This window comes from Ursus arctos, unplaced genomic scaffold, assembly GCF_023065955.2.
Source record: "Ursus arctos isolate Adak ecotype North America unplaced genomic scaffold, UrsArc2.0 scaffold_4, whole genome shotgun sequence".
NCBI classification, from domain to species: domain Eukaryota; kingdom Metazoa; phylum Chordata; class Mammalia; order Carnivora; family Ursidae; genus Ursus; species Ursus arctos.
In genome coordinates, this window is record NW_026623056.1 from 33965681 (window position 1) to 33993514 (window position 27834).

Consider the following 27834-nt stretch of genomic DNA (forward strand, 5'->3'; position numbering starts at 1 on the left):
GTACATTGAGATTTCATATGTTATTCATATTAATCACCATCATTCATTCTTACCTATCACTCTCTCGTCCCTTCCAGCCTCTTTTTCATTACCAATGACTTTCTGTGCTTTGGAATAATTCTTCCTAAGATGAAGATATTTTAGTTTATATACAGTTTGCATTTTTTTTTTTTTTAAGTTCAGTCTCTTCTTTATATATTTAAATCCTCAGGGCTTTGTTTTCCATTTCTAAGTTTCATCACGTGCACTGTTCTCCCATTCAGTGTTATCAGCATCACTGGCTAATGTCTTTCAGTTCCCAGATCATGCAGCTAACTGTGAGCACAGTCGTAGACTCTGAGAAAGCACTTGGTAAATACTTAGTAATTTGTTAAGTAATAAGCTGAAGGCGTGATTAGATTGTTTCCTCCGGGAGACAGGGCAAATTTTCAGATACAAACTGTAAGAAGGTGGCATTCCAAGGATGGTCAAATCTGCCTTTGTCCATTAAAATTTATAGTGTTATTCATTCTCTTTTTCCAAAGCCATGGCACCTGCTCCTGATTTTTGGGATTAGGAAAGGTGAAGAATGAGTGGAAGTTAGGTGAAAGAAAGGAGGTTGGGGATGCATCAAGGGGTGCACCAAAGGAGGTTGGGGATGAGTCAAGAGGTGCTCCTAAAGAGATAAGGGTCAGCCCTTTCAAACTAAGAAAGACTTCAGATTGACAACATCTGTTCATTCAGACTGGCCTCATCAGCTTGGCAGAGTAGGAAAGGACTGGGTTTTGGAGTGAAACTGTTCTGGTTGGTGTTTCAATTTAGGAACCTGTGAGCTGTATGATCTGGAAAGTATTTAGACTTGTCTTTCTCCCTCCTTTCCTCTTTCTCCTCATCTTTCTTTTCTTCTCTTCTCTCCTCTTCATTTCCTTCTTTTTGGGAGGGATTGTGGGGACCTAGTTCATTCACAAGCACACTCTTTCTGAGCTGTTGTATGTATGTTTTTTCTACCCTGAGACAATCAAGTTTTATTCCCATTTTGCGTATGAGGGAGCTGAGAGCCAGGAAAGTTAAATATCTTGGGCAAAGTCCCCAATCAAGTAAGTGGTGGAACTTGGTTCTTTATTTTTTTATTTTATTTTTTTAAGTGAACTTTACACCCTGATGTGAGGCTTGAACTCATGACCCCAAGATCCAGAGTCGCATATTCTACACACTGAGCCAGCCAGGTGCCCCAGGGTGGTTCTTTAAACCCAGTATAATACATGTATATACCATACCATATGGCTTGTATTAATCAGAGACTAGGTTGGTTTTTATTACAGTAACAAATAGCCCCTAATATCAGTGGCTTACATCAGTGTAACTTTTCTATTTCTCACCCATGCTACCTTACCCAGGCAGTGGGCTTGGGTTTGTTCTGTGAATCTTTATTTCTTGACCCAGGCTGATTGAGGCATGTCTTTCTGGACCATTGCTAATTTTATTGCAGAAGGAAAAGAAATCATGGAAAGGCACATGTTGGCCTTCAAATCTCTCTTAGGAAATATCACATATCACTTCTGCCCATTTCATGGAGAAAGCAACACACATGACCAAGCCTGACATCAACAGGGTTGGGAAAGTGTAATCTGTGTCAGAGATGAGCAACACATTTTGGGAAATAATATAATCTCCCAACTTCCCTTTGAAAGTGGTGTCTATAAACCAGTTGGTCAATATCACTGGGGATGTTATGCAAAATGCATGTTCTTAGACTTTGCCCCAAACCTTATAATGAGAATCTAGCTTTTAACAAAATCTCCAGTCATTCATATGCCATTAGAGTTTGAGAAACACCAATCTAACACACACGCTGCTCAAATGTTACGATTTCCTTAAATTTTTTTAAAAAGTTTTTAAAAAATAAAGGTTGTATATATTTATGTTATATGTATTTTCTAAAGTTATGTTTTCAACCATGAGTAAAAATACAAAGGCTGATGCAGTGAAATCCATGTACACACACCTACTATGTCTAATTTTAACATTTTGTATTTTTACTTCATATATTTAAAAAAACATAGCAAATTCAGCTTTAGTAGAATGTGTGTATTCCCTCTTTTCCTGAACCTTTCATTGTCCTTTTTTGCAAATTTTTATACTTCATATTCATGAATCTATAAGAATTTATATTTTTAACCTTTATACAAATAATTTCAAATAGTATAATATCTGCCTGCAACTTGCCCTTGTTGCTCAATGTTGTTCCTGAAATTTGTCCTTTTGAACATAGTTGTAATTCATTCATTTATTCACTCATTTATTCATTTGTTCATGTTACCAGTTGCATAGATTTCTATTTACCTTAATTTAGATTTTAAGGTGATGCTTCTGATGATGTACATTTGCTGCTTGTAGTTTTTTTATCATTACAAATTTTGGCTGTAATAAGTATTTCTGAATATAAATTCATATATACTTTTGTAACAGTTTCTCTAGCACGTTCACCTAGGAGTAGTGTTGTAAGGTTAAAGATACATGTATTTATAACTATACTGGACTTTGCCAAATATCTTTCCAAAGTGATTGTACCAGTTTTTATTTCTACCAACTATGTAGTCAGACTTTTTAAGGTGATAGCTTTGAAATGGGGCACTATTATTGTTTTAACTTTCAATTCCTTAAGTACTGGTAAGGTTGAACATTTATTCATGTATTAATATGTCTTCTGGCTTGGCTTTCTATGAATAATCTGTTCATATAAGCAGCATGTTACTGAACATTTTTAATTATAATCTGTCAGTCTTTTAACTAACATATTTAATATATATTTGTTGTGATTAATACAATAATTGATTTTATTTCTCCATCTTATTTTATGCTTTCTCTTGACTCTGCTTGTCCTGTTTTTCCCTTTTTTACTGCCTTATATTGATTGTTATTTTTTATCCATTTTCCCTCTTCTATTTGAAATTCATGCCTTCTGCTTTCATTTTTTAAAGGTCATGCTTAACATTTTAAATGCATGTTTGGCTTAGCAAAGTCTCTATTCTTCTCCCAAGCAACAAAGAATCTTAGAATATAGTTGTCCTCTCTTTTTGAGCATTTATTGTTGAGTTTTAAGATTTGTCTAATTTTATATTCACCAACTATTATTATTATTGATTTTATAATTAATGTTTATTTAGATTAACCACATTTAAAAACTTTATTTGGTCATCACTCCTTCATGTAGTTCAGCCCTTCCTTTTGGGTTGAGAATCCCTTCTAAAGTACATTTTTTACTAGATCTTTGAGCAAGTATTTGTTAGTAGAAAGCTCTGTGACCTAGTGTGCCTGAAGTGGTCTTTATTTCACTATGACTCATGAATCATGGTCTAGATTGATAAAGCATTCAAGGTGGACATTATTTTCTTTCAGTACTTCAAAGATACTATTCCTTTGTCTTTTTGTTTCTATTGTTGCTGTTGAGAAATATATTGTTAGTCTGATGGTTCCTTTGTGGATGACCTGGCTTTTCTCTCTGGATGTCTTTAAGATCTCTTCTTTGCTGTTGTGGAGCTTCACAATGGGTATCTAGGCATGAGTTTATTTGTACTTATTCTGCTCATAAATAATTGTACATCCTGAAGTATGTCTTTCTTCACTACTTGGAAATCTTCTGCTGTTATCTTTTCAGCTAATGTGTTTCCCATTTCTCTCTGGAACTCCCCTTAGACATATGTTGGGCCTTCTCATTTTGTCATTCATAATCCTCAACACTAGTTTATATTTTTTATCTCTTTGGTTCTCTAAATTTAATTCTTGGTAGTTCCCTCACAACTACTTTCATGTTCATTATTCTTTCTTCAAGTATATCTAATCTGCTTAACCTGTTCACTGAGTTTAAATTAGCCCTTCAAAACATTTATTTTGCAATTTCCCTGATCGTTCCCTCATTCAAAGATCTTAGGAGCCTAATCCTGCTCTCTGTTTTATATGCAGACTCTGGTTTACTGAGGAGATTTTTTACTTGTTTTCACCATTTTGTAGTTTGTATTATTATACATTTTGTAGTGTAAGCTAATCCAGCAGTGCACTTTCTGTTTGAATCCTATATGGCCTGGGTTGAAACCATGTCCTTTTTGTTTGTTTTTCTTCCCAGGTGCTCTAGGGACATTAATAAGCCAGAAACCATTTTATGGTTTCCTAGAGCCTGGGAGTGGTGGATTCAACACTCAGCACACTCACAGAGACACATAGCTGGTTATAAGTTGTTAGGGTAAACTTTAATTTATTTCTACCAGCGCCAAGGCCCCAACAGAAAAAGCTTTCCTGTTATTTCTCTGTGCTAGTAGATAGGGTTTTTTTAGTTCACCCTTTTACTGAATTTATAACCCATTGAGGTTTCTATTGAGGTTTTATGTGAAGTGACTTAATTCCAACTCTATACCTTACTTTATCTCCTACCCTGTCTGGACATAAGATCCAAGGGAATGGGTTACAGAAACCAGGAATCCTCACCATCTCCCAGCCTGCTGCAGCTGCAGCTCACATACTTACTCCTGTGCATTCAGATCCCTCTTTGTTTTTGGTCCTTGGAATTGTCACCTGGTTTGTTACATGCTCAGCGCTTTAACAGATGTTTATATATTTTAGCCCATATTTCTGTGTGATTTTTGGTCAGGAGATTTGTTTGATTTTCTGGTTCCCCAAACAGAACTCCCACTTAACTTCTTTAAGGTACTCTTGTTTATTTTTAAAAAGTCAATAATAATATACATACTTTGCAGCTTTTTAAAGGATTGGATATAATATATGCAAAGTATCTCTGTCTGGCAACGTCTTGCACATAGTAGATATTTGACAAAATGGTTGTTACTATTTTTGTTATTCGTTAACACATGAATAAAACATGAAAAAATAAGCCATGAGAAAATGTTTTGGATTATTTATTATCATTAAGAAAGCACTTCTGGGAATATTCCATGGAGTAATAACTTGGATTGGTGCCTTACTCTTAATTAGATTTTTTAAACATTTGTTGAAGGCCTACTGTGGGGTTAGGACTCTGTTATATTTTGTAGGTTTCTCAGCTCTTAGTATGAGATACATTGCCACCTTTAAACTATGTGGTGCTTTTCTTGAGAAAATTCATAAAGTTTACACGGAATCACAAAGCCAGTATTAAGCATACCACAGGGATTAACTCTACCATCTCTTCATTCTTTCATCACTTAGCTAGCTGGCTGTGGTATCATCTCTTAGCCGCTTTGCAATTCCTTTTGCTAGTTCAGTAAAGAACATTGCCTCTTTATAATGTGTACCATGTACATACTGTTTAGGGCAATGAGAGGGGCACAGATGTAGTCTAAGAACAAGCTTTCATCTTCAGATATCTTAGAGTCCATTTGGAAAGATAAGGTATCTAAAATTATAAATAAGAACAATAACAAAAGTCTATGTAATTAAGTTCCAGGATTAGCCAGAGGAGTTCCAAGAAGGGAAAATGTGAGCCTAGCTTTGTCAGTAGGGCATGAATTATTCTGGTAGGAGAGGAAGAGTGAGATTATGCAGCCCAAGGAAACAGCATAAGTGGACGCAAGAGATAAGCATCATGATGTCAGGAAAAGAAGCTTACTACCTGGTGATAGAATATTTAGGTTGAAGTTCTGGCAGTGTGACCTTTTATGTCCTAATCTTTTATCTGGGAAGATTATCCTCTTTGTCTTGAGGAATGTTTTGAGGAGGGACATACTCAAGGCATTGGGTAATACATCAGTTAGGATAAGTGAAAAAACCCCAATTCAAACCAGCTTAAGGAAAAAAAGGAACATGTTGTTTTACTTAGCTGAAAAGATGGAGTGTTTCCCTTCATATGTGGTTTGATCCAGAGGCTCATAAAGCACCACAGTTGGTTTCAATATCAGGTTCCATATGATAGCTGTTAGAGATACCAGGCTCCATCTTGTGAGGTTCAGATCTTGTGGAAAAGAGATCACCTCTTTCTTTCAGCAGACCCAACCAAATATATTTGTACCTCATTAGTCCTGATTGGATTATTATCCCAAGGGCATGTAATAAAATGCCCAGAAATAAATCGAGGAGAAAAACCTGTACTCCAAAAACTAGAAATTACTGATGAAAGAAATTGAAGATGACACAAATGGAAAGATGTTCCATGCTCATGGATTGGAAGAATCAATATTGTTAAAATGTTCATACTGCCCAAAGCAGTCTACAGATTCAGTACAGTCCCTATCAAAATATCAACATCATTCTTCACAGAACTAAAACAAATAACACTAAAATTTGTTGGAACCATAAAAGACCCTGAATAGCCAAAGTGAACTTGAGAAAGAAGAACAAGCCTGTAGATAACACAATCCCAGATTTCAGGATATACTGCAAAGCTGTAGTAATCGAAACAGTATGATAATGGCACAAAAATAGACACATAGATCAATGGAACAGAATAGAGAGCCCAGAAATAAACCCTTGCATGTATGGCCAATAAACCCACAACAAAGGAGGTAAGAACACGCAATAGGGAAGAGACAGTCTCTTCAAATGCTGCTAGGGAAACTGGACAGCTACATGCAAAAGAATGAAACTGGATTACTTTCTTACACCATACACAAAAATAAACTCAAAATGGATTAAAGACCTACATGTGAGACCTGAAACCATAAAAATCCTGGAGGAAAAAACATAGACAATAATTTCTTTGACATTGGCTGTAGAAACATTTTTCTAGATATGTCTCTTCAGGCAAGGAAAATAAAAGCAAAATCAAATTATTGGGACTAAACACCAAAATAAAAATTTCTTTGCACAGCAAAGAAAACCGTCAATAAAACCACAAGGCAACCTACTAGATGGGAGAAGGCATTTGCAAATGATATATGTGACAAGGAGTTAATATAGAAAATATATGAAGAACCTCCATGACTCAATACCAAAAAACCAAATAATCTGATTAAGAAATGAGCAGAGGGCCTCAATAGACATTTCTCCAAAGAAGACATACAAATGGCCACCAGACACATGAAAAGATGCTCAACATCACTTATCATCAGGTAAATGCAAATCAAAACCAAAATGAGATACTGCCTTACATGCGTCGGAAAGGCAAAAATAAAGAAAAGACAAGAAATAACAAGTGTTGGTGAGAATGTGGAGAGAAAGGAAGCTTCATGCACTGTTGGTGGGAATGAAAATTGGTGTAGCCACTGTGGAAACACTATGAGGGTTCTTCAAAAAATTAAAAACAAATACCATATGATCCAGTAATTCCACTTGGGTATTTTCCCAAAGAAAATGAAAACATTAATTTAAAAAGATATATGCACTCCTATTTTTTACTGCAGCATTATTTACAATAGCTGATGTATGGAAACAGCCCAAGTGTCCATCTGTAGATGAATGGATAAAGAAGAATATATGTATATTTGCAATAACATGGGCAGACCTTGAGAGTATAATGCTAAGTGAAATAAATCAGACAAAGCCAAAACCATATGGTTTCATTCAGTTGTGGAATTTAAGAAACAAAAGGACAAATAAGAAAAGAGACAAACTGAGGACATGTGATATTCAATAGGCCAGATCTGAGTCAGAACACTTGGAATGGATGGAGTCAGCACTACTTAGAGCATATGGATTGAGAGAAAAAGAGGTACTAGTTGCTCAGATGAAATGTTGTATCTGATTATTTTTAAAGGGGTAGGTGGATTCCGGCAGTCAAAATAATTCAGAAAAGGGAAGGGTTAATATCTGGACAAATGTTATAGATAGATCCCTGTCATATCTTGGGTAAAAGTCCCAGTCTTTGTGAGACTCAGTGTTCCTATCTGTAATGGTCCCTATAACTAGGCTTGTTCAGAGCATCAAGAGACCTGATGAATGGGAAAATGTAAATTAAAAAGTACTAGAAAAATCTTTTTTCCTTAAGAATGTAGACTAAGTAAACATTAGGGTTCTAGATAATCTTTGGTAATTGCCCAGGTTTCCTATATCAACTTGGAATGAATGAAAGGCAGGAAGGGAATGGAAATATTTCTAGGCCCTAGATTTCCAAATTCTTTATTCTCTTTTATTTCTTGTTGAAGTTGAAAATGCTGACAGTATGTCCTGTGTTGTTTTACAAAAAGAAGGTGTTTATCCTTTGCTCTACCCTGCTTTTCCAACGCCATTGCTCCTTTATATTCTCTGGATTATAAAGTATTGCAGGATATTCAGGGAGCTGAAACAGGGAGCTGAAACTGCATTATCTGGCTGGCAATCCGTAATAAACAGGAAATCAGGTTATTCCTTTGAAAAGGTTTCATAGGAAACAAGCCTGTGAGCCAGCTCCTTCACACTCTGAACTCAGATAAATTGGATAGATTTTCTTTTCTGTCTCCAAATATAAGACAAAATTTGGGATGATTCCGTTGAAACAATAGCTATTCTCTTTAGGCAGTTTATATTTTGTATGACCGTCCAGCTCTGCCAAGAACTCTTATGATACTTTTTCCCAATGAACTACAGTGTGTTTCTTGCGTTTTATATCCTGTGTCCTCAGCTCTTTGCAACCATCTTTCCTCTCTCATGCAGATAGGCTTTTTATGCCAGTGAGAAGAGAAGAAGTTATGTGTTTCCTGCTCCAGAGTTAAGAGAAGGTGAAATGGATGCTGTGGGCTGGCTCTCAAGTAGTGGATTGGTTTGAATTGCAGGCTGAGTATGCAGGCTGATTCTGGGTTTCTGGCTTGGGAGGCACACATAACAATTCAATTCTTCGCATTTAAAACGGTGTACTGATTTTTTAAAATTTCAAACTTTATTTTAAATCTTGTTTTTCGTAGGGCTAAATACTTGGTCCCACTGGGGATATCAAATATTGCTGGTGTCCACTTCCTCACTGGCTCTGTGAAGACTGAGTATGGCCTCTGACTCATGGCTGACGTAGCCAGATGGAATATTGGGAACAATAAAGGGAACATTGCTGATCTGTGGGTCTTAACATTAAAGTAAAAATCAAAATGCAGATTTGTCGGACTACGGAGGTGGTGGTTTAAGTCACACAGGCTGACAAATTAAGGAAGAATTATTTTTACAAAGTTTTAATCCTAAACCCGCCATTTGCCTAGTCCTTAGGAAGCTGACCTTTTTGCTGATGCCCACCAGGTTATTACTCTGGTTCTGAAAGCCTCTTTTTGGGCTTGAGTTCTGCTGAAGAGAAGGAGGAACCTAGGGACTCCATTACCCATCTACTGCCTAGACCAGAGGCTGAGAAGCTATACTCTGAGTTCAAATCCTGGCTCTGCCAATTTACGCTCTGGGTAACATTGAACTACTTACTTAATTTCTCTCTTAGTTTCTTCACTTACAGAATGGGGATTACAATAGTAACTATGTTACAAAGTTGTTGGGATTAAATGAGTATATTCATGCAAAATGCTTGGAAGCTAGCACACAGGAAACCTCAGATGTTAGTTTAGTATTAATTGGCGTTAGTTATTATTCTTGTCTCAGAACCAGAAAATACCCTGTGACATCAGATGGGGGCAATATTTTTCCTTCCCAGTCTTCAATTATGTTAGATCTAGTCTTTTCTGTTTATCTTCTCAGTGGGACCTCTTTTACCTGACATGCTTCAAATTCAGCATGTGGATATAAACACGTATGCATACACTTACACGTGTGCATGCTAGTGTTGACAGGGAAATTTTGATTGCAAGGAAGAGAAACTCCCTTGAGCTAGCCTAAGAAAAGGGAAATTTGAGTTTGATTGCAACAGGTATTCAAGGATAGGAGACAGAGGCCACAAGAACATGAATCTAGAGTATTATACCATATCATTGAAGCTACCCCCTTTGTTTATCTAACTGGATTCTTTCTGTCTCCTGTCTTATGATTTTAACACTCCATAGATATACTAAAATTCTTTTGTGCATGGGTTTAATCTGGATTGGTTTTGCTGGTTTAGGTAGCTATGTCTAGGATGAAGGCAAATAGGCTTTAGAAATTTAAGTAGGGGAGGGTTCTCTCTTAGGTGAGTTTCCAGACACGGGACATTATTTGCACTATTGATGTAACTGGTAATCAGCCAAGCTTCACTGTGAGGTACCAACTTTATAGAATTGTTAGGATTAAATGAGTACATAGGTATAACATGCTTAGAACCCAGCACATCATAAGATCTCAGGGCCACTTACTTTGTGTCTTGGCAAATTCCTTCCTTCCTTCAGTTCTCAGTCCCATGACCTGTAAATGAGAGTCTTAGCCTAGGTCCTAGATCCTGCCATAGAGCGTGGTTCCACTGAAGATCAATTGATGGTCTAAGTGACCGGGGATGTCTGTGTTTCTTCCTCATCTTAGACAACTTCCCAGAGTGGTGCTATTGCTGGGCTCTCATTGAATTTCTTCCTTTTACTGGTGTGAATAATTAATTGCCACTATCATTTAGACTCCTAGCAACAAAGTTCTGTCCCACGTCGCCTGTGGTGCAGCATGTACTTCCTGGGCAGATGAAGAAATAACAGTGTGTGAGAAATCTGTTAGCAATTAGCTCGGCCAACTGGACTTTCTCAGGAGGATACACAGCATCCCCCTCCAAGAACAAGGACTCCGCTCCTCCACACCAAAGAGAACCATCTGATGTGCTCAATATTTAATAAATGAACTGAAGCTCTAATGAGCAGGAGACGTTCTACATGGACAGTTTTCTCTTGAGGGATCAGTGGGGCAAGCCTCCTCCCGAGATCGTATCAACTATGCTACTATGATTTAACCAGAGGCCTTGCCTCCTCCAGCAGGGGAGAGTTCACAGCTCATTTTTCACCTGTCTGGCGTAGCCTAAGATGTGCTCACTCCTCTAGTCTCAGTTCTAGAGTCTGGGCATGAAGGATGCAGTAGGCACCATTCACCCTTCCCCGTGGTTGTTAACCTCTACGTGTGAACTTGGTAATTCGCTCTCAGTGGGGAGTTCTCCCTACATGGTGAAAAATTCTGTGTGGGTCAGTGAACACAGGAGAGTTAGGTTATTAAAAAAGCTTCAAAAGTCTAGCTGTGGGCTGGGGATGGGAACAAGACAGGACCACAGATAAACTGGTGAGGCTTCTGAAGCTAGAACTTGAACGGCTGGAGTCCTCTCATGCTGTGGGTCAGCCTTGCTGCACGTAGATCTCTTGGCCTCTTCTCCTATGAGGAATGTTGTGAGCTCCAGGAACATGTTACCTGCCACTTTCCATCTGTGTGTAAGTACCCGAGAAGGAAGGTGACCATGCTGACTCTGGAACATTGAACCTTGGGGGATGCTGAGGAAGGATCACGTGGCTCTTCTGGTTCTTTCTCTTGGTTTTGTTCCATGTCCTTCCTCTATTCTTCTGCCCTGTCCAGTTCTTTCTGCTGCCTTTGTCTTCTTTTTTCCGCTTTTTACCTTGCGCCGTCAATCATCAAAATCTCAGGACATGTTTCTCTGTTGTGATGAGGTGGCCAATACAGGAAACCAGGGACTATTCTATTGAGGTTTATGTTAAAGAGTTGATTTCCTTGACATCAGGAATGGTGGATATGAAAAAAAAAAAAAGATTATTTTCTAAGCAACTTTGAGGATCACCTTTCTATGACTGACAGCTTCTGTCCAAGTTTTGATGATTTTATATGAAATACTCTACACCAGTAATAGGACTGGTAATGAGGAATAGTTATGTGTGTACAGTGGTGGGGGAAGGAGGGTAGTTTGTGGAGAATTGGGGGCGGAGGAGGTAGTGGGGAGTAAAGGTTGCTTATAAGCCTAGGAATTACTTAAGATAATAAACCTCTGTTATTGAAAGTTTGAGACTGAAAAAGGAATAATAAAATAGTAATCAAAAATGTGCTAAAATGAATTTGATGCAAATGAGATGCAGAGAGTGCCCTGGATGTGTTGGAAGAGGATGTCAGATAATTGGAAAGCGTACATTCTGGCCTACGCGTGGCCAGTGCCAATCTCTTCAAGAATTCTCTGGAGCCTCTTACTGCAAAACCATTTTAAGCTGAACAGGGACTTTTTTTTTCTTCTTGTCAGTTAGAGAGTTGTGAAATTTTATCTATTTTAGTGTTTGTTCTATTGGGAAATGGACAAGTTCTGGAGAGGAATCAGGAACAAGTGTTGGCAGGCATTCCATACTCTTCCTGAGTTCAGCCAAGTCACCTTAATCTAGAAACTGCCTGCCACAAGGGAAGGTTGGTGGTTTATGTAGGATTGGAAGGGACACAGGTCTAGCAAAGACCAAACTCAGGGCACCCAGTTCACCCTGACCCCTGATCTTTGCTCTGTGTGTGAGCTCTTCCTGGGTTGGGCCTGAGGAAGAAGAACAGTTAGGTAGATTAGTCAGATTTCTAAGCTCTGTTTAGAAATAGATGGGGTTCAAGTCCTGTAGCCATGCACTGTATTCTCCCTTCTGTCACCTCCTGCCACAAAGCTGGTTGCTAAATTGAGTCTGAGCCTTTCCTGGGAGAATTTCTCTCTTCCTGTCTCTGTATACATGCTACTGAGACAAGATCATTCTTGTGTCCAGGGAGAAGGTAGTAAACACGTAGCTTTTGGATATAAGAACAAGGACTTCTTCTGCAGTGGTGTAGTTCTCAGCCCTCAAGGTCTGGCCCTGTTTTGCTCAGAGGGCCTTGCATTGCAGCACCAGGTCGTGGCCACCACTATGCTTCCCATCTGTCCGCTGTTTCTTAGCCTCCTTTGAACTTTCCCAAGGGCTGGTGGGTACAGGTGCCTGGCAAAGTCAGATTTAACATAGCCCTCTCCTTCTTCCTGGTGGCCTGGCAAAATCACAGTCCTACTCTTATCGCCAAAGGACAGAAATGTTGCCAAATTTCCTCTCTCCAAAAAGATTAAGTTATTGTAATCTGAAATCAGAGCAATTGGAATGTGATTGGGTTTTAGATATGATAATATGCTGTGCTAATGTTTCTCTAGGCAGAGATAATAAGCCAGGATGTGAAGCTGTGGAAACAAATGTATGAGGGGTCAAAAAAAGGATTTGAGACTCAGAGGAAGGCTTTTGGTGCTTACTGGAATGGTTGTAGACCAACAGGAAAGAAAGCCTGGTTTAGGGGGATTTGATGGGCAGAGTCCAGGGCAGCTGTTGAGTCAGGATTATTTGTAAATCAAATAGTTAAATGGAAAGTGGGTCTTATCTTAGAAGAGAGAATGTTCTTTTCTGGTGACCAAAGCATCCTGGTCCTAAAGCTGAGGCTAGAAGAAAGAAGGAATAAGGAGGGAAAACTGGAAAAGGAGATCTGTTTTGGTGTCTGAATCTTTCATAAACCAAGATCTCCTCCCACTAGGAGTTAAGTACTTTCGATGCTTTAATCTGTAGGGTGTGATTTGTTAATATCACAGGCTGGGAGGGCATTCTCCAGAGTAGTGGTGCAGTTCCCCACGATGAATGATAGTGATCCCAAGAGCACGGTGTTTGGGAAGGAACAGCCTATACCCGTGGTGAGACCAGAAAGTAACTCATATTACAACCACTGAGCGGTGAAAAGAATCTTAAATGGTTTATGGGTTCAAATCTTGACTATGCCAATAATTAAAAAGGGCCTTAGAAGAATTTCATTCCGTCTCTGGGCATTAGTTCCTTCTCTGCAAATGATGAGCTGGTTCCATGACTGTTAAGCTCTCTTTAGCTCTGACTTTTTGTGTTCTTGTAAGTTTTTCGGGAACTGTTCTCAGCTGTGCTTTGTCCGAGGATCCTGTGTCTTCAGTAAGCTTAACCACAGGCTCTCTGTTTCCACTGTCAACTTAGCAGCAGGCCTGCTCCCTTCTGAACACTCAGCAACAGCCCCTACGTCTCAACCATGATCACACGATTCTGACTCTTTGGAACTACATTTCCTAGAGTCCCTTCTCAGCAGGTTCTGTGCTGGATTTGGCTGAGAGGTACTTTTATAAGATTTAGAAGCCAAAGGGAAAGAAAGGCCATGAGTCACTGAGGTAGCTGTGAGCAGGATGTGGGCCTTAGCAGGTGGCAGAAATAGGGCTATGTCAGTGGTTTCTTGGCATTTTCTTGAGAATCACTTTCTTTGGTATTACAGGCAGTTGAGATCATGAGTAGTAACTTCGCTCTGATACTTGCACTTCTAGATTTTCTGAAAGCGAGCATCAGCCTCCTTGACCTTTGAACCCCCAGCCCTTAAAACAGTTTTGTGAACATCTAATTCTCCATATTAAATCTCTTCCTGCTTAAGTAGCATCTGATTTCCTGACTCTTAGAGTTAGGGTTCTCCACAGAAGCAAAACCAAAATGATGTGTATATGTATAGAAAGAAAGATTTTATTATAAGGAATTGGCTCATGTGATTGTGGAAGCTAGCGAATCCAAAATCTGTAGTGTGGGCTGGCAGGCTGGAGAGCAGCAGAGCCAACGGTGCAGTTGCAGTCTGAAGGCCAGCAGTCTGAAGACCCAGAATAGGAGACAGTGTAGCTGAAGTTAAAAGGCAGCCTATTGGAAAATTGACTTTTGCTTGGGGAGACTGGTCTCTTAGTTTCATTCGGGCTTTCAACTGGTTTGTTGAGACTCACTGACTTTCTAGAGAGCAATCTGCTTGCTCAAAGTTTACCAATTAAAAATTTTAATCTTATCTAAAACACCCTCCAATTTAACACATAAAATTAATCATCACACTGATCCAATCCTATTTGATAAGGCTGTAGGATCCAAGAAACAGAATCTCAAATATGAAATGTGGTATTGATTATCTGATTTAGTTAGACCTGAAATGTGAAATGACTAGGGAAAATTGGAATGCTGTAGTCCATGGCATGTGATAGTGAAAACTTAGTTTTCATTTATACGTTAGTGTTATTAATGTCTATTGGATATAATGCTTCAGGTGACAAAATGTCTGTTGTAATAGAAAGTTATGAAGGAAATAATTAGTTGTAGGACTCTGGGGGATAGATGGTTCTCAGTGCATAAGGGAGCTTAATGAAGGTATGGGATCCTTAGAATAATTGGCACATTTGGATGGATTCTTTTGAATATTTGGACCTTGAGCCCCAAATCATTCTGAACTCGCCTGTCAGAAGAAGCAGTTCCTTCTTCCATCTGTCTTGTGGTTTGTCTCCCCATTCTTAAAGACCCTAGAATAAAATGACCTAAGGTAGTTAAGAGAAGCTTACCCCCCACTATCTCATTGCTTATAGTCCTAAACTAATATTGGAACTCAGAAGCCTCCGGGAATAAGACACAATCTAAAGGAAGACATTGCATATTCACCAAAAGAAGATGTTACCAGTAGATTCTTTAGAGTTTATGCCAAGGGATAAATACTGTAGCATTGGATTGGGCTGAATTTATCAACTAAGATTTGAAATTTTATCTCAAACAACTGAAACAGACTTTAACAATTGCTTACTTGCTGGACATAAATGTGGACTCAGTGGTGGCTTGTGGTAAATGAAGTTTAGATGCTAGGCTTTCCTGGGTAAAATGTAGAAGAATAAATCTAAAGGCTGAGTGAGACAGAAAATTTGAAATAAGTGTATCATACATGACTTCCTTACTCCTTCACCAGGAGGGCCTAGATAACATTCTCTTAAATGAGGCATGGGGAAAAGCATTAGTGAGGGGGATTATCAGTATTTTTCAAAAACTCGTTAATGGTTGTCTTCCATAGGCTGAGAATGGTGCTGGAAAATGCTGTGATTGGAATGAGCTCCCTTAAATAAATAGGGATTGGGATCCTAAAATGACAGGAGGCAAATGATAATGCTTCAACACCAAAACCAAGGGGTGAGTGGTTATGGTGATGAGCAGCAGGGCCAGAGCAATAGTCACCATCGTGATTTTACACACAGAGATTTGGAGCAGTAGGCAGTAGATCTGGGTATCCTTAGGACTAAAACAGATGAGAGGTCTACTGGAGTCTTACTTGATCTGAATAACTGAAAGACTGTACATTTAGTGAATAGAGAGCCCTGACTTCTTTCACAAAAGTGGTGGTTAAGTTCCTTTTACACAATTTCTAGGCTGGATCTAGTTACAGATCTAATGATGCTTGAATGAAGGGAGGAAGTCTCCCCTTGAGGAAGAACCCTACAGGACTGCCTCAAGTATATATAACACTGTTAGTCCTCCTGGCCTTCCCCAAAGACGTATGCAGCCAATTTCTAAGACTTCTGCGCCCTTGGAAAGTGAAAAAACCATATCTCTGTGTGTGTGTGATTCCTAGACTTTAGTTTTGCACTGATACTATCTATGGGGATCCAGTATACCACTGTGATCCGCCGGTTTGAGTGAGGATTTATAAAGTCAGATGATACACGGACTTTTGGCTTTAGTCACTGTCACAGTGAGTGCAGTGCATCCACAACGCCACCCTGTGGTTAATTTCTCCAGTTCCTGAATGCATAGTTTGAAAGGACATACTTAGCCACTAGAAAATCCCTATGGCTACCTAACTCGTAGAGTTAGGGCAGTTGTAGAAGGGCCAGACAGAAGTCCATAGGACTGTCTCTCCCGTACAAATAGTAAACCAAAAGCTATATTCCCTTGGAAAATTGGAAAGTTAGTGCTACCATAAAAACATTGCAAGATGCAAAAGTATAATTCTTAGGTCTTTACCACTTAACATGTGTATTTATTCTACACAGAACACACTAGATCTTGAAGAAGAACGATGGCTTCTGTTAAACCTAATAGTAGTAACCCCAGTTTCAGCTACTTTTTTAGATATAGTCTCTTTCCAAGAGCAGATATTTGCATGTTACACTATTCTATGTATGGCTTTGGCCCTGTTGTCCTTTTTGGTGTTCGTATCCACATTGTCTTTCATATCTTATATGCAGTCATTGATTCATCCATTGTCTTTCTCTAGCAAAAGTCCATGAGAGGCTCTTTCTTTCACCTACTGGGACAGGAGTATGTCTTTTTTCATTTACCTCATGTCTATGCCAATTCTCAGACCCTGTGTTATTTGGAGTCTGCAGGAACCTTGATCATCTCAGTAACCCATAGGCCATCTTACTAGTCTTCTACATCGATCATATTCAATTAGTTGCCCTGGTGAGTAGAAAATATATGAAGTGTCCTCACCAGCACATATATACAAGGGGGTGGAAATATCTCCCATGAAAAGTCAGGGTTCATCACTTTAGAGCAGTTACAGGACTTCAGTGGCCTGGGATGTTGAGCTATCACCTATATAGTGTTAGAGAAGTGACTGCATTTTAGGTCCATACTCACTACCAAGGAAATGCAATAATAGCTGACCTCTCTGAATACCACATTTCAGTGTGGTGCTTCGACTCATTTACCAAATAACCCATAAGACTGCCAGTTTTGAGTGGAGCCCAGCAAGAGAAGGCTGTGTAGCATGGACATGCAGGCTATAGTGTTAAGGTGCTCTGTGACTTGCGTCTTATAAAATCAGATCCTATGGAATGTCTGTGCTAGGTAGGAATGTTTTTTGGAATCCCAGGAAAATTTGATTAGACAATCACAGTGCAGACCCCTAGAGTTATGAGGTAAAATCATACCTTGTTGAAAACAACTCCATTCATTGTTACCAGGCCTGGTAGAGACTGAATCTCTGATCATTGGATGGTATGTGACCATGCAACCTGAATTATACATCATCTACTGAATGTGAATGTTGTCTGATTAACCAAGCCATTAAGTTTGGCATGTGCAACAGCTTTCCATAATTAAGTAGAAATGGTATATATGAGAGTGGATTTGAGTAAGTGCCGGAGGTAGGAGTAAGTTGCTTGAACGAGTGGTTTGAACTCCAGTGGGATCTGCTTTTTCCATATTGCTGCCTCCCCCTTATCTCACACCTTATGGACTCCTGGGAAGCTGCTTATGATCATTTGACTAAAGAATGAAAAAACTGGGTTCTCTGATTTTTGGTGATTCTTTCTGATGTTCTGGTACCAGACAGGAATGGATTGCTGCTGCGTTGCAGGGGTGAGCCTAGAGGTCGGTGGGGAAGGGAAACTGACCTAAGGGAAGAACTTCGATAGATAGCCAAAGGTATAGGTCTTTTCTGGGCAGTGGCAAAAATTTTGGCTGGTAAGGTCAAGATTAGAGAGTTGGGGATAGGGACCTCTGAGGAAGAGGTATGTGGATGGGCCTTTTGGAATGGGCATAGAGTTAAGGATAAATGTTACCTACATCACTGTTCACCAAAGGGCAACTGCTATACGGAAAATTCTCAATAATCACAGGGACTAGATGACCTGTTCTGTGATGGCTGTCAGCTTCTTTCCCCAGCTACTTCACAACTTTCTTATCAGCAAAGTGGCCATGTTAACAGGGATGGATGTTATTTATTAGCTCAACAACATGTATTTTTCCTCCCCAAAGCTGATCTGGCTGCTTCTGCTGAGTGCCCAACATGTCAACATGTCAGTGGCAGAGACCAAAGCTGAGCTCCCAATATGGCAACATTCTCCAGGAGGAACAGCCAGCCACCTGGTGGTAAGTTGATTACATTGGACTCTTTCCATCATTGAGGGGGCAGCGATTTTTTTTTCTCCCTGGAATAGATGCATAATATGGATGCTGGTCTGCTGTCCACTGCTGCCAGCACCACCATCTGTAGACGTATTGAATGCATTATTCACTGTCTTGGTATCACACACAATATTTTTATTCTGACCAAGGAATTTTATTTTGTAGCCAAAATAATAAACAGTAAGAAAGTGAGGAAAAGAGTCAGTCACGGGATTCACTTGTCTTATCTTGTCCCTCATTCACTCAGAAGCAAGAGCAGTAAATATTTGAAACTAGCAACTCACATACCATTTAGCCCACTGCCAGAATATAGGTCTAGAAAACCAAATTTTGCTTCCCAGCTCCAAAACTTTGGACTCTCCTGGTTTAGTAGTCTTAGTTCCCAAGTGAAGAGTCCTTTCACTAGAGGATACAACATTTGTTCTGTTTGAGAGTTGAGGTAACACTCTGACCATTTAGGGAATCCTTGTACCACTGAACCAAGAGGCAAAGAAGGGAGTACTGTATATATCACCAGTGGTTGATTATGGTTCTGAGGGAGAAATGGGTACATAACGGAGATAAAGCAGAATGTGTCTGGAGCTTAGGGGATTTACTTGTGTACATTCTATATTCACTGGTTAAGTTAATGGAAGTCTACAAAAGCCCAATACTGGTACCTTTAGGAATGAAATTTGGGCCATCTCAAGAAATAAGTAAGTATGCCATGCTTAGATGCTGACTGATTATAAAGGGAACATGGAATGCATGGTAGAAGAAGGAAGTCTAACTATGACCTTGTGACCGCTTGTAAAAATGAGGACTGTGGTAGCTATGCATTTTTTGTTTGTTTGTTTTTGCTTTGATACCAGTTTCTTCCTTGTATCTTCTGTCTTTTCCATACAGTTTTATATAAGGTGTTGTGATTAATTTGATAACTTAATCTTTACTGTCTATTAAAGAAGCACTGTGACTAAAGCAAAAAGGAATTAACACTGCCCAGAGATGGATATAGTTCCTTTCTCAGGAGAGGATGCGTGTATCTACATTTGAATGAGAGGTAGATGCATCATGTTAGGTAGACACATGAGGTTGTTGCTAATGTGAGTTAGAAAATAAATATGGGTCAAAAGGATTTTATGGATCTGAGTTGAGAAAAGGGGTAGATTATCCTGATCATTGGTTACCAAGTCAGCGTCAACTTTCCCCTTACGTGATCACAGGGAAGATTGAGAACTGCATTTACCAGCCTCCCTTACTGGCATAATTCCAGATTATATTCTGCCCGTGAGAAGCACTGGAATTAAGAAGAGGAAGAGAAGGTAAAGCCAGTATCCTTTGGCAGCAGCTGTGGGCAGGCACATAATCACAACGGTTACAGACATAGGGTTTAGCCAATGCTCTGGACAGCCTCCTGGGAATCATACACATTGTGCTGCAAGCAGCTGTGGTCACTGGCAGCAGCTTCTTTATGATTCATGCACTCCTGGGTTTTCCAGAATATGGCAGTGGCCCCCTTGACCTGTACTCTCTCAGCCTTAACAAAAATTGTGGATGCCTGTAATTCACTTATGAAACCCCTCTTGTTTTTAATATCTTGAGGCAAGGCTATCTCCAAGACTTATTACTAAATGAAACCATATTTGACATGTCTAAAATTAACCTTTTCAAAATGTCTAAAATTAGAAACAGTTCTCCTCATTGGAGCAGTTTCTTTCTTGAGGGCCGTGGTCCCCTGGGAGGTCTTGGTTTAATGCTAGGGATTCTGAATCCTTAAAAGCACCAAACACCATATTTAGAATAAATTAAAAATAGGGTGGTCATGCAATTATATTCTCTCTTAACACCTCCTTCCAACATAAATCAACACACAGAATTTTCAATTTTGTATATTGGGTAATAACAAAAATTATTTTAAAGCATTATTGACATTATTATAATTTTTCTAGTTGATTTTTTCTCAGTTAGTATAAAAATGATGGTTATTCTGAGGTTCAGATCTCTTAAAGTCTTTTGACTTCAAAAACATTTTCCCATACTAAAATGACTGAGATCTGCTGCCCTCAAGTACAAAATATCCATGTGGTTTCCCTCCTATCCTTGAGCTTGGTAAAGGAAGAGCATAACACTTACAGACAGAAAGCATGTGGTTGTGTTGTGTTACTTGCTTCTTACTCACTGTGAAATCTTGGATAAGTGACTTTTTCTCTTTGAGGCTCTGTGACCTTTTATACATAGAAGGAATGAAAATAGTTTAGAAGTAGCAACATGAAATAAGATATTAAAAATTATGTAATGCAAGTGTGTTTCCCCATGGTCAGCTAGTCCTAGAAAAGTTCTGAGCTATTCAAACACATATGATGAGCATGTATTGGATTCTTCTCTCACTAACCCAAGCTTACTTCAGTCCAGCATTATAGATCAAAAAAAAAAAAAAAAAATCAATGTAGCGTGAGCAAAGATTGTTTATACCTTCTGGTATGTTTATTTTGCAGTAAGAATTTTTTTTTTTTTTGCTTACTGCTTATTCTTTCCTTGTCGTATTAAAATTGTTTTGCTTTATATTCCAAGCTAGCACAAGGGGAAAACTTATCATAAGAGTATAGAGAACGTATTATGGATCCCAAGGGCAGAGAAGCAGTTAGACTTTAATTAGGGCCTTGAACTAGGAATGGAATATTTGTCTCCTTCCAAAAGTCTCTTTGTTTTTCTCCCTGAGATCTGCTTCTCTGATCTACATGGAGGAATATGATTCATTTACAGCTCCTCGGTTTACATGTAGCTTTTCTAGCAACTGACCTGGAAAAAAATAGATTTTCTATATGTTGGGTAACTGAACATAATAATAATAATAAAATAAACCCTTTCTCTTTGTCATACAAAAGTAGATTTCTTAGTACTAATTCCAAATTCTGAGTTGAGAAAATCTGATTGTATCTTCTTGGGTTAAATGCCCATCCCTGGTCCAAAAAAAATGTGGTCAAAACGACAGGCTCATGGTTATAAAAAAGGCTGCTGGAGACCCAGTGCAGTGGGTGAACATCAGTAAATGTGGCCAGCGTGAGCCAGAACACGACCCTGGAGGTTCCATATGAACGCCTGAAAAGTCACCATGGTTAGAGACCACAAAATTACCCCTGAAATGCCAGGTCCTCATAATTTATGTGATGAGCTTTGTATTGTGAACTTGCACATTTATTCGTTTATTTATTTATTACACGTATTTACTGAGAGCTAGCTAAGTGTCGTCACTGTGCTAGGCACTGGGCGGCTGTCTTGAGCTGGGTGTATATAAACAAACCCATCTCACAGGGTTTGTAGTTTCATTCTTGCTCATTGAATTTTCAGCCTCCCAGCAATCCTAGGGCGGAGGCATTTTAATTCCCATCTTACGAGTAAAGATGCAGAGATGCCGGCTTTTCCAGCACAAAGTCAGGGCCCTTTCTGTTCCACCATAGATGACAGGAATTAACCTGATATTTTGTGTACCAACTTTGGTGTACCAGTTATAAATCATTTTTTGTCACTGCATTATGTCATAGATTGTCCCAGGCAATTCTTTTCAGAATTATTTTGGTTACTGAGTATTAAAATTAATTAAAGTATACTTTAAAAAAGTATCCCATAATTGCACTCTGCCTTCTCCCAAGTTATTTTAAGTTAGTGAGGTCACTATTAATTCAACCAACTATATTAATAAATGCATGAACATTTCTTGTACATCTATCACATCCAACAAGCTCTAAGCTAAAATCAGATTTTAATATTTTATAGTTGGGATAGGATTTTAGCTCCTAATTACTCATTTGCCATGTTCTCTTGTACCAGAAGAAAGAGAGTTTATATTCTGTTGTAGTGCTCAGTTGTCAAGAGGGAGGAGGAAAGAAACCGTACTGGTGGACTGTGATGCACATAATCGGAGTCCACACGTATTGTTCCAGACACTATTACTTACTAACTCTTTGTGCATTAACTCATTTAATCTTCACAAAGCCCAATGAGGGATTCTTACCCCAATTTAAGGTATGGGGAAACGGCTTAGAAAGGTCAAGATCTTGATCTTGATCTTGACCAATGAGTCACAACTCATAGCAGATATTTTCTATTATGTAGCTCCGGCTCTCTCCACCACCTAATTCTGATTGTAAGATCTGCAGTTTCAGTATCACCCATATGGGAGATGACATTCTAGCAGCCCAGCCAAGAATTTGTGGAAAGCTTCCTTCTCGTGAAGAACTGTCCCAGTTCTGTATCAGACTATTTCTATTAGGGAGACCCCTTTATTTGAGGATTTTCCAGAATTGGTTAAGTAGGAGAGTAGAACCTGACATGAATTAGCACAAGCGAAAACGGGTGTTTAGAAAGGCAAACAGCAGGAATGCTCAGGAAGCAAGGCTGTGCTCAGTCCCTGTCTACTGCTACTTGGGAATCTGTGCTGGCATCAAGGAAACAATTGGTGAGAAGGATAAGGCTTCCTTATGAAGGTGCTGACATTGACACTCCCTGTCTCTCCTGTCTGCAGCAGTCATGGATTTCCTTCTTTGCAACTTCACAATAAAAAAAAGGGGGGTTGAGTATGAGATGGGGCTTCTTTCTCCAAGCTCTGGGTTTTAAACTATTTCAGAAGACCTTTGGTGGTCCCAGTTTGGGTCTTGAGTCTTCTTGACTCAAGCGCTATAGTGGGGCTGGGATGGAGAGAGATGAGATGAGTTGAGGGCCTGTGGCTGGGGGTAGGGGCTCCAGGATCAGAGGGGAAATGGGTTCTGGGAAGGAAAAGTGAATGTTCACTCTGAGAGCTGAGAAGAGAAACCTGGGAGAGTCTTCCAGCTTACAAGGACCTATCTTTGGGTCAGGGAGAATATGATCAGCAGAAAGTACCTGTGAAGGCCGTGTCTGCAGTGTGATGTACATGCGTCCTGTGCCGAATCCCGCCCCCCCCCCCCCGCCACACCCCACCTCAGGGTGAGCACCTTACCGATTTTCTGTAGAGTCAGAGATAAGAACTTCGGTGTTCAGTTGAATTAGTGCTTCCCTGATTTTGGCTCTAGTCCTCCCCCCCTTCTGTATTCTCTCTCCAAAGGCCTCCAAATGTTCGTAAATTATTTTTTTAAAAACTACAATTAAAACAAATCTGTTTATCTCCAAAGCTTGTTGGTTCATTATGGATTCAGAGAATAGTTTTCTGATTTATTTCCTCTGTTTGGGCTGCTTCTGCCCTGCTAGTGGAATTTGAATCTAATCTTTGAGATCAATTATAATTAATTAGGCAGTATTCTTCTTCAGTAATGGTGACTATAGAATGGTTATGGCGATCTGTGTCTTTCTCTCACTCTAAGCTGTAAGTAGAGATCTGTTTGCTAGATTGCTGTTAATTAATCGTTTAGTTTGTCAAAACAACACAATAGGCTTAAAAATACATATTGATAGTACTGCTGCTGACTGCCACTCGTGAATCTCTGCTGGCACCAAGAACAAACTTGATGAGAAGGATAAGCTTCCTTACAAAGTTGCTGATGTTGGTGTGTAAATGTGTGTCACTTGCTGGGAACGTGTGTGGTTCTGAGACTCTGTATTTATTTTTAGGGCATCCATGCACGTAAGTATAACTGATAACTCAAGAGGACAAATGTACCATCTGTAATGTATTTCATGTGGATGTAAACTGGCAAGTTGCAATACGGCTGTTCTTCAGAGCCCCAGATGATACTCACAGATAATACAGAGACTTCGTTTTAATCAGCCGTGTCAGTCCTCTCCCCAGTCAGACCTGTAAGTAACTACAATGCTCAGTAGGACCCCAGGAGACTGTATTTTATTTTTTCCAGTCACATTCAGCTGTGGAAGCAGAGGGGCAAAGAAAGAGCCCAAGTATCGGCAGAAGCCAAGAGAAGTGAGGAAGAAGCTCTGGGCTTGGGCATGTCTTGAGCTGGATATTGGATAACAGAGTAATAGCTTTCCTAGGTTGCTTCGCCATCTCTACGGAAGAGGAACCACAGCTGCTCCCGAGTGTCAGGGCAAGGCCGTGGGCCCCCTGCCCCCTGCCTGCTTTGAGCTGGTGATCTCTGAGTAGCAGAGAGGGCGTTTCCTAGGCTGTTTTCAAAGCAGTACAAGTCTGGGATGGAGAGAGAAGGGGTGCAGGTCCCCAGTTTTGGGAGCTGCACCTGGTGATGGATAAAACTCACATCATTTGACTTTAGGGGCACACAGGATGGAAGGCCACTGGGTGGTGGAAGAGAACTGGGCTCACTAGCCTGTTTATTGAGTGAATTTGACCAGTTTGTTAAATGTAGAAGGAATAGGTTTTACAGAGAATCTGAGGGGACACATCAGTATATAATCAAAGTGTGATGTTGGGAGAATTGGATATCCTCCCCATCCCATTGCAGGATCCTCTCATATTGTCCAGTGGTCCCATACCCCTGCAGGTTAAAGTTGTTTTGCGTTTTGCTTATTTGTATTTTATTTTATTTCATTTTCAGTTTTGCTGGGTATTTCAGTCTCAGCTTTATCTCTAATTGCATGTGATAAACAATGTCTCTAGTTCCAGGAATTTCATTCACTACTGGGGGAGTATGGAGTCGTGGCTAAGAGCCTGGAGTCTCCAGCCAAATCACCTTGGCATAAATCAAATTGCCTTGGCTTTGAATCTTGTTCATTGAATAAACTTGGACAGAGTAGTTAATACTCTATACTTATTTTCTTCTATTTAAAAAACACTTTTCATAATAATACCTACTTCATAGTATTGTTCTGAAGATTTAAAACAATTGTGGTGAGGATTTAGACAAGTTTTTGGTGTGAAGCCAGTACTAGATGCATCAACTAGAGAGGCAATACATCAGAGTGATTAAGAGGGTGGACTCTAGTAGCCAGTCTCCATGGATTCATGAAATCACAGCCCTGCTACCTATATGCTGTGTGGCCTTGGGTGTGTCACCTAACCTCTCTGTGCCTCATTTGTGTCATCCAAAAATGGTAGCTGCATCTCAGCGTTTTGAGAATTAAATGCATGAATATATGTAAAACACTTAGAATACTGCCTGAAATACAGGAAACTTATATGTGTTATGTGTTATGATGGTTATTAAGTAAATATGGGAAGACTTCCTTGATTGCGGGGTTTGTGTAGGAGGTGGCATGACAGTGTTGAAGAACATTAGTTCTGGAGAGGACTATTCGCTACCTCCGTTTTGGCATCTGGAAAATAGGAATAAGACTAGAATCAGACTCACAGGAGACAACGTGTGGAATGTGACGAGCACCTAGTTGGGGAAAGAACGCTAGCTAGGTTAATTCATTGCTCTTCCTTTTACTGTGGAGACTGACACCCACAAGGCAGTCCTTAAGTTTTCAAATAGCTCTGGAGCTTTCCATATCCCGGGTTCCTCCTTAATTCCCACATTCCAGAGCACAGCTATCTCTTCATTTCCCCCCAGCAAGGGTCTTTGTGGGCCCACCTCTGGGGCCCTTTATGCTGTTCCTTGCATATGGCTTCTGGAACTATAATCTGTTTGTTTTTTTTAATTGGAAAAATATCTCAACTGGTCAGAAACAATTTAGGGATGCTAGAAGACATATAGATTACTAAACATTTAGATTTAAAATAACAATAGCTACTGAGCACTGACTATGTATCAAGTACTGTATGTCCCTTTCAAAATAACCACTTTATTGAGGTATAATTTACATACCATGAAAGTTACACTTTTAAGGTCTGTAATTCAGTGGATTTTAGTATATTCACAGAATTGCGTGACTGTCTCCGTATCTCATTTTAGAACATTTCATCACCACAAAATAAACCCTGTAGCCTTTTCCTCCCCCCTTCCCCCAAGCCCTGGCAACCACTAATCTATTTTCTGTCTCTATGGATTTGTCTACTCTGAACATTTGGTATAAATAGAATCATATAATATGTGGCCTTTTGTAGATGGCTTTTTTTTTTCCATTTAGTATAGTGTTCTCAAGATTTATCCATATCGTAACACGAATCATTACTTCATTTACTCTGTTCGTTTTTACTGCGCAATCATATTCCATTGTATGGATAAAGCACATTTTGTTTATCCATTCAGTTTTTAGACATGGAAGTTCTTTCCACTTTCTGACCGTTGGGTGTAATACTGCCATGAACATTCATGTACAAGTATTGTGCGGACATGGTCTCACTTCTCTTGGATATATGCCTAGGAGTGGAATTGCCAAGTCATATGGGAACTTCATACATGCGATCTTTTGAGGAACCCCAGGACGTGCGCTTTTACCTACGTCATCTGAGTTGATTCTGACAGTGCTGCTGTGAGGTGGTTATTGATAGACTAAGTTTACACATGAGAAAGTGGAGGCAGAGACCATTTAAGTAACTTGCCCACATTTACAGAGCGAGTGAGTGGTAGAGCGGGAGTCCAGTGTTTAAAGCATTGCTGTGTGCCACTTGTGTCTCCAGAGAACTGTTAGGATTCTGAGAATTGTGGTCACTGTATCAGCTCTAAGGAAAATTTGAGGGCAGGGGTTTTCAAAGACAGGGCATTGGTAATGGCCAGAATGTATGGTAAGTAGCCCTGTCTCAGGTAAACTTGAATTTTGAGGGGAATTAAACTTGAAGGAGGAAAGTTGTGGAAATTACCCTGTGATATCCATGGGATTAGTTTATTATTTGGAAAATGAGCTGTAAAAGGTAAATGACTCAGTGCCAGTTTTGGGTTGAGAAATTTAGTGGAGAGTCTGGGTACTGCTATGTTGATAGTTAAAATATATTGGAAATATGTTTTCCCATTTGTGTCTTTTAGTTTTCTTTATGGTGTCCGATGAAAAAAAATTTTTACTTTATTTTTAGAGCAATTTTTGGTTCACAGTCAATTTGAGAGGAAAGTGCAGAGAGTTCCTGTGTTCCCCCTTTCCCCCATAGCCTCCTTCCCCTCCTTTCTGTGCCCTACACCAGAATGGTACATTTGTTACAACCAATGAACTTATATTGGCACATCATTATCACCCGAAGTCCATGCTTTACATTAGGGTTCACTCTTGATGTTGTATGGTTTTAGACAAGTTTATAGTAACGTGTCTATAGTAACAATAGTATCCACCATTGTATCCTATAGACTATTTCCACTGCCCTAAAATCCTTTGTGTTCTGCCTATTAAAGTTTTAACTTTTCGTGTAGTCAAATTTGTGTTATCTTTACTCCAGGGCACAGACTCTGGAACCAGATTGCCTGGATTCAAATGGTAGCACCTCCACCTGCTAGCTGTGGGACTTTGGGCAAGTTATTTAATGTCATAGCGCTTCAGCTTCCTCATCTGTGAAATGGGCTAATGGCAGTGTCTGCCTCAGTGGGAGACTGGGAGGATTAGATGAGACAATACAAGTAAAGTGCTGCCAGTAGTGTCCAGCATATAGGAAGTACTCCATGAGGGC